This window comes from Somniosus microcephalus, chromosome 17, assembly GCF_052327205.1.
Source record: "Somniosus microcephalus isolate GS21.2 chromosome 17, FLI_Smic_1.0, whole genome shotgun sequence".
NCBI lineage: Eukaryota > Metazoa > Chordata > Chondrichthyes > Squaliformes > Somniosidae > Somniosus > Somniosus microcephalus.
Window position 1 is genome coordinate 74,820,056 of NC_141003.1, and position 7,136 is coordinate 74,827,191.

Below are 7,136 nucleotides of genomic sequence, written 5' to 3' on the forward strand. Positions count from 1 at the left end.
CAGACTCAGGCTGTAGCTAACATGTTGTTAAAGGGAATTATATACAAACAATCTGAGTCCTTTAGTGGCTCCGTCACAATACAGTGATTAGTTGACGCCAATCCTACTTCTGACATTACCTTTGGAGCAGGTTCAAGGGGCTGAACAGCCAAATCCTGTTCCTATGAATCATAGAATCTTAAAGTCATAGAATCATAGAATAGTACAGCACAGAAGGAGGCCATTCAGCCCATCGAGTCTGCGCCGGCTCTTTCGAAGAGCAATCCAGTTAGTCCTGCTCCCCCGCTCCTTCCCCATATCCCTGCAATTTTTTCTCCTTCAAGTATTTATCCAATTCCCTTTTGAAGGCTACTATTGAATCTGTGTCCACTGCCCTATCAGGCAGTGCATTCCAAATCCTAACCACTCGTTGCATAAAAAAGTTTTTCCTCATGTCGCCTCTGGTCCTTTTGCCAATCACCTTAAATCTGTGCCCTCTGGTTATCGACCCTTCAGCCATTGGAAACAGTTTCTCTTTATTTACTCATAGAGTCATAGAGTTATACAGCACGGATAGAGGCCCTTCGGCCCATCGTGTCCACGCCGGCCATCAAGCCCTGTCTAATCTAATCCCATATTCCAGCATTTGGTCCGTAGCCTTGTATGCTATGGCATTTCAAGTGCTCATCCAAATGCTTCTTAAATGTTGTGAGGGTTCCTGCCTCCACAACCCTTTCAGGCAGTGAGTTCCAGGCTCCAACCACCCTCTGGGTGAAAAAGTTCTTTCTCAAATCCCCTCTAAACCTCCCGCCCTTTACCTTGAATCTATGCCCCCTAGTTATTGACCCCTCTACTAAGGGAAAAAGCTCCTCAGCATCCATCCTATCTATGCCCCTCATAATTTTGTACACCTCAATCATGTCCCCCCTCAGCCTCCTCTGCTCCAAGGAAAACAAACCCAATCTGCCCAGTCTCTCTTCATAGCTGAAGCGCTCCAACCCTGGTAACATCCTGGTGATCCTCCTCTGCACCCTCTCCAACGCGATCACATCCTTCCTGTAGTGTGGCGACCAGAACTGCACACAGTATTCCAGCTGTGGCCTAACCAGTGTTTTATACAGCTCCATCATAACCTCCTTGCTCTTATATTCAATGCCTCGGCTAATGAAGGCAAGTATCCCATATGCCTTTTTTACCACCTTATCCACCTGTTCCGCCGCCTTCAGGGATCTGTGTACTTGCACACCCAGATCCCTCTGACCCTCCGTCTTGCCTAGGGTCTTTCCATTCATTGTGTATTCCCTTGCCTTGTTAGTCCCCCCAAAGTGCATCACCTCGCACTTTTCTGGGTTAAATTCCATTTGCCACTGTTCCGCCCATCTGACCAACCCATCTATATCGTCCTGCAGACTGAGGCTACCCTCCTCGCTATTTACCACCCTACCAATTTTTGTATCATCCGCGAACTTACTGATCATACCTTTTACATTCATATCCAAGTCATTAATGTAGACCACAAACAGCAAGGGACCCAGCACCGATCCCTGTGATACCCCACTGGCCACAGGCTTCCAGTCACAAAAACAACCTTCGACCATCACCCTCTGCCTTCTGCCACTAAGCCAGTTTTGTATCCAATGTGCCAAGGCACCCTGGATTCCATGGGCTCTTACCTTCTTGACCAGTCTCCTGTGCGGGACTTTATCGAAGGCCTTACTGAAATCCATGTATACCACATCCACTGCGTTACCCTCATCCACACACCTAGTCACCCCCTCAAAAAATTCAATCAAATTAGTCAGACATGATCTTCCCTTGGCAAAGCCATGTTGACTATCCCTGATTAATCCTTGCCTCTCCAAGTGGAGACAAATTTTGTCCCTCAGAATTTTTTCCAATAATTTTCCTACCACTGATGTTAGGCTCACTGGCCTGTAGTTCCCCGGTTTTTCCCTACTTCCCTTCTTGAATAATGGTACTACATTAGCGGTTCTCCAGTCCTCTGGCACATCCCCTGTGGCCAGAGAGGTCCTGAATATATGTGTTAGAGCCCCTGCAATCTCTTCCTTTGCCTCACACAGCAGCCTGGGATACATTTCATCCGGGCCTGGGGATTTATCCATTTTTAGGCCAGCTAAAACCGCCAATACCTCCTCCCTCTCGATGTTAATATGTTCGAGCATATCACAGTCCCCCCGCCCTATTTCTATGTCTACATCGTCCTTCTCCATAGTGAAAACAGATGCAAAAAATTCATTTAGAACCCCTCCTACATCTTCCGGCTCCACACACAGATTGCCACTTTTGTCCCTAATGGGCCCTATTTTTTCCCTAGTTATCCTCTTACCCTTAATATACTTATAAAACATCTTAGGATTTTCCTTTATTTTGCTCGCCAGTGTTATTTCATGGCCCCTCCTTGATCTCCTAATTTCTTTTTTAAGTATCCCCCTGCACTTTTTGTACTCCTCTAGGGCTTCCTCCGTCTTTAGCCTTTTGTATCTGCCAAAAGCCCTCCTTTTTTCCCTAATCCATTCTCGTATATCCCGACATCCAAGGTTCCCTGTGGTTTTTGGAACCACCCTTGACCTTTATGGGAACATGTTGCCATTGTATGATCTCAATCTCCCTTCTGAAAGCCTCCCATTGCTCCGATGCGGATTTTCCTACAAGTAGCTGATCCCAGTCCATTTTGGCCAGATCCTGCCTTATCCTATTAAAATCGGCCTTCCCCCAATTTAGAACCTTTATTTCCGGCCCATCCCTGTCCTTTTCCATGACCACCTTAAATCTCACCATATTATGGTCACTGTCACCAAAGTGCTCACCTACTAGCACTTTTTCCACTTGGCCAGCCACATTCCCTAGAATTAGGTCCAGTACCGCCCCCTCTCTTGTAGGACTTTCTACATGCTGGCTCAAAAAGCTCTCCTGGATGCACTTTAACAATTCTACACCCTCTGAGCCTTTCACACTCTGACTATCCCAGTTAATATTGGGGAAGTTGAAATCCCCCATTATTATTACCCTATTATTTGCACATTTCTCTGAGATTTGCCTACATATCTGTTCCTCTATCTCCCCCTGACTGTTTGGAGGCCTATAGTACACTCCCAGCAAAGTGCTTGCCCCCTTTTTGTTTTTAAGCTCCACCCATATGGCCTCATTAGAGGAACCTGCTAATATATCATCCCTCCTTACTGCAGTAATTGACTCCTTAATTAATATTGCGACACCCCCTCCTCTCATACCTCCCCCTCTGTCTCGCCTGAAGATTCTGTACCCCGGAATATTGAGCTGCCAGTCTTGCCCCTCCCTCAACCATGTCTCCGTGATAGCAACAATATCATACTCCCATGTGTTTATCAACACCTTCAGTTCATCCACCTTATTTGCAAGACTCCTTGCATTAAAATAGATGCCATCCAACCTTGCCCTTATATATTTGCCCTGTCTACCAAGCTGACTTGTTTTTTTCTCTATAATTGGCAGCACATCCCCCCCTATTTCAGCTCCCCTCTGTATCCCATCCCCCTGCCAAGTTAGTTTAAACCCCCCCAACAGTGCCAGCAAACCTCCCCGCAAGGATATTTGTCCCGCTCTGGTTCAGGTGCAACGCGTCCGACTTGTACAAGTCCCACCTTTCCCAGAAGCAGGCCTAGTGATCCAGGAAAGTAAAACCCTCCCCCCTACACCAACTCTTTAGCCATGCATTCATCTGCTCTATCCTCCCATTCCTATACTCACTAGCACGTGGCACTGGGAGTAATCCAGAGATTACAACCTTTGAGGTCCTGCTCTTTAATCTGTTACCTAGCTCCCTAAATTCTTGATGCAGGACCTCATCCCCCTTCCTACCTATGTCGTTGGTCCCCTTCATGATTTTAAACACCTCGATCAAATCTCCTCTTAGCCTTCTCTGCTCCAAGGAGAACAACCCCAGCTTCTCTAGTCTCTCCACGTAACTGTAATCCCTCATCCCTGGAACCATTCTAGTAAATCTCTTCTGCACCCTCTCCAAAGCTTTCACATCCTTCCTAAAGTGTGGTGCCCCAGAACTGGACACAATCCTCCAGCTGGGGCCGAACTAGTGTTTTATAAAGGTTTAACATAACTTCCTGGTTTTTGTACTCTCTGCCTCTATTTATAAAGCCCAGGATCCCATTTGCTTTATTAACTGCTTTGTTAACCTGTCCTGCCTCCTTCGAAGATTTGTGCACAAACACCCCCAGGTCTCTCTGTTCTTGTGCCCCCTGTAAAACTGTACCATTTAGCTTATATTGGCCCAGAAATTCAGCTCTCCCCGGGTGAGTACGCACGGGGTACTCACCCGTAGGCCGAATGGAAATGTCGGTTTTCTGCATGCACTGCGCATGCGCGGGAAACCGGCACTTCCGATCCTCTGAACGAAGGGGTTCAGAGGTCGAACGCGCGCGCAGGGGAGGCTGCACGTGCGCTTTGAACTTAGGTTTTTTTTGCAGGTTTTCACATGAGGTTAAGCCTGCAGGATTTACACATTTAAAAAGCAGGCGTAAGGCCTGCTTTTTACAAGGTAAGTGGTCAATTAATTAAAATTAAAACATTTTTTCCACAGGTTTATTATTTTTAAATACTTTAAAGCAAGGTAAATTTATTTTTAGCCCCGTTTTTTTATAAAATCATTTTTTTCAAAAATTTAAATTATTGTTTAAAAAAGTTATTTAATGTAATTTATAGTTTATTTAAAAAGTGTGATTTTTTAAAAATTTATTTGAATGTTTACTGCTATTTTGGGCCCGTAGTATTTATAAGTTTTGACAGGTCCACCTGTCAATCTTATGAATGGGCTTTTCCCTCCTCCGATTGGCTGCCCATGGCTCACGTGATCCCAGGGGGCGCATCGCACTAACTACGCCCCTGGGACACGCAAGCACAGCGTGCCGGCAGCTGGGCCAGGCCCCGGAGCGGAATTCCACGGTACCCTACAGCTCAACTGCGGGCGCGCAAGGTAAGTGCAGGTCGGGGGCTTACACCCGCGGGAAGCCCCCGACCCGAATTTCTGGGCCAATGTCTCTCCTCATTCTTCCTAGCAAAATGTATCACCTCACACTTCACTGCGTTGAACTTCATCTGCCCTGTGTCCGCCCATTCCACCAGCTATGTTCCAATGGTTGGGTTTTAAAAGCCCTGTACATTTTAGGAGGATTGTGGGAGGTAAGAATCCCCACAGCTGTTGAGATCCTGGGAAAAAGTGAGCTGATGTAGCCATAGCAGGAGGTGGCGGGGCGAGCTAGACCTTCACCTCGGCTCGCTAACATGAGGCCAGCCCTATTTTAACAATAACAACAATAACTTGTGACATGAATCAGTCATTCATGAAAGAAAGACTTACGAAATAATGCTGAGCGGCCTGCGGGTGGCGCTGTCCAGGGGGAGTATAAATACTCGGGCACGGGCCCAGCTTGCGCAGGACATTCTTAACAGGAACTAGTGAAGGACACAACTAGACCTCCATGTTGTAAAACAGTTGATTAAAGCTTTGTTTAACGCTTAGTTCAAGTGCCTAGTAGTTTTCTTACGTCAACTTATATTTATATAGCACGTTTAACGGGGTAAAACGTCCCAAGGTGCTTCACAGGAGCGTTATCAAACAAAATTTGTCACTGAGCCATATAAGGAGATATCAGGACAGGTGATCAAAAGCTTTGTCAAAGAGGTAGGTTTTAAGGAGCATCTTAAAGGAGGAGAAAGAGGTAGCAAGGCAGAAAGGTTTAGGGAGGGAATTCCAGAGCTTAGGGCCTAGGCAGCTGATGGCACGGCCGCCAATGGTGGAGCGATTAAAATCGGGGATGCGCAAGAGGCCAGAATTGGAGGAGCGCAGAGATCTTGGAGGATTGTAGGGCTGGAGCAGGTTGCAGAGACAGGGCCTGATTTAAATAGATCAAGCCTGACTCCCGCCCAAACCTGGTGTTAATGATGTCAGGCCCGCGGGGACCTGCGGGTAAATTCCCCGGCAAGGTGAGTGAAGTGGGGGGCCGAAGCGATAGCGGGAAGTTCAGGACAGGGGAGGCCCAAGGATTCCTTGTGGAGGCCAGAAAGAGGATTGCTGCTCCTCCTGGTCCCCAAGGTGACCTTTTAAAAAATAAAAGTAACTAACCTTTTTAGCCCTCTTTGGAAGCCTGCTGATCCTCGGCACCAGGTTTCCCTGGCGAGGCTGCTGGTTAAAATCTGGCCGGGGTCTGAATGATATCATCAGGCCTCGACTTTTGAATCTCAGTGTGGCCCTTGACTGCTGGGGTGAGGGCCTCACACGCTGCCTGAAATGCACCTGTCTAAAATTGAGGGTCGTGAGCGGCGTGGCTCCAGTGAGTGCCATTCTGCCTATATTTTAAGCCCACCCTCCCCGCCCCATGTGCCCCATTCTCAGCGGGCACAGGGTGGTTAAACGTCAGGCTTTGAAATCAACAAAGAGTTTAGAAGGAAGGAGAATGTAGAGTAGCGCAAGGCCACGGAGGGATTTGTAGACAATGATGAGCATCTTGAAGTCAACGTGTTGGATGAGGGAACAATGCAGGTCACTGCTGTGATAGATGAGCGGGACTTAGTAATGGGACAGTCGGTGACAGCGAAATCTGAATTTGTGTAGGGTGGAGTTGGGGAGGCCAGGGAGGAGCACATAGAATCATAGAATGACACAGCACAGAAGGAAGCCATTCGGCCCATCACATCTGTGGTGGCTCTTTAAAAGAGCGATCCAATTAGCCCCACTCTCTCACTCTCTGTTCCCTCAGCCCTACAAATTTTTTTCCTTCAAGTTTACATTTTTTTTAAATTCGTTTATGGGATCTGGGCATCGCTGGAAAGGCCGGCATTTATTGTCCAACACTAATTTCCCTTGAGAAGGTGGTGGTGACTCGCCTTCTTGAACCGCTGCAGTCCCTGCAGTGTAGGTACTCCCACAGTGCTGTTAGGGAGGGAGTTCCAGGATTTTGACCCAGCGACGATGAAGGATTGGCGATATACTTCTAAGTCAGGATGGTGTGTGATTTGGAGGGGAACTTGGAGGTGGTGGTGTTCCCATACGCCTGCTGCCCTTGTCCTTCTAGGTGGAAGAGATCGCGGGTTTGGGAGGTGCTGCCGAAGAAGCCTTGGTGAGTTGCTGCAGTGCATCTTGTAGA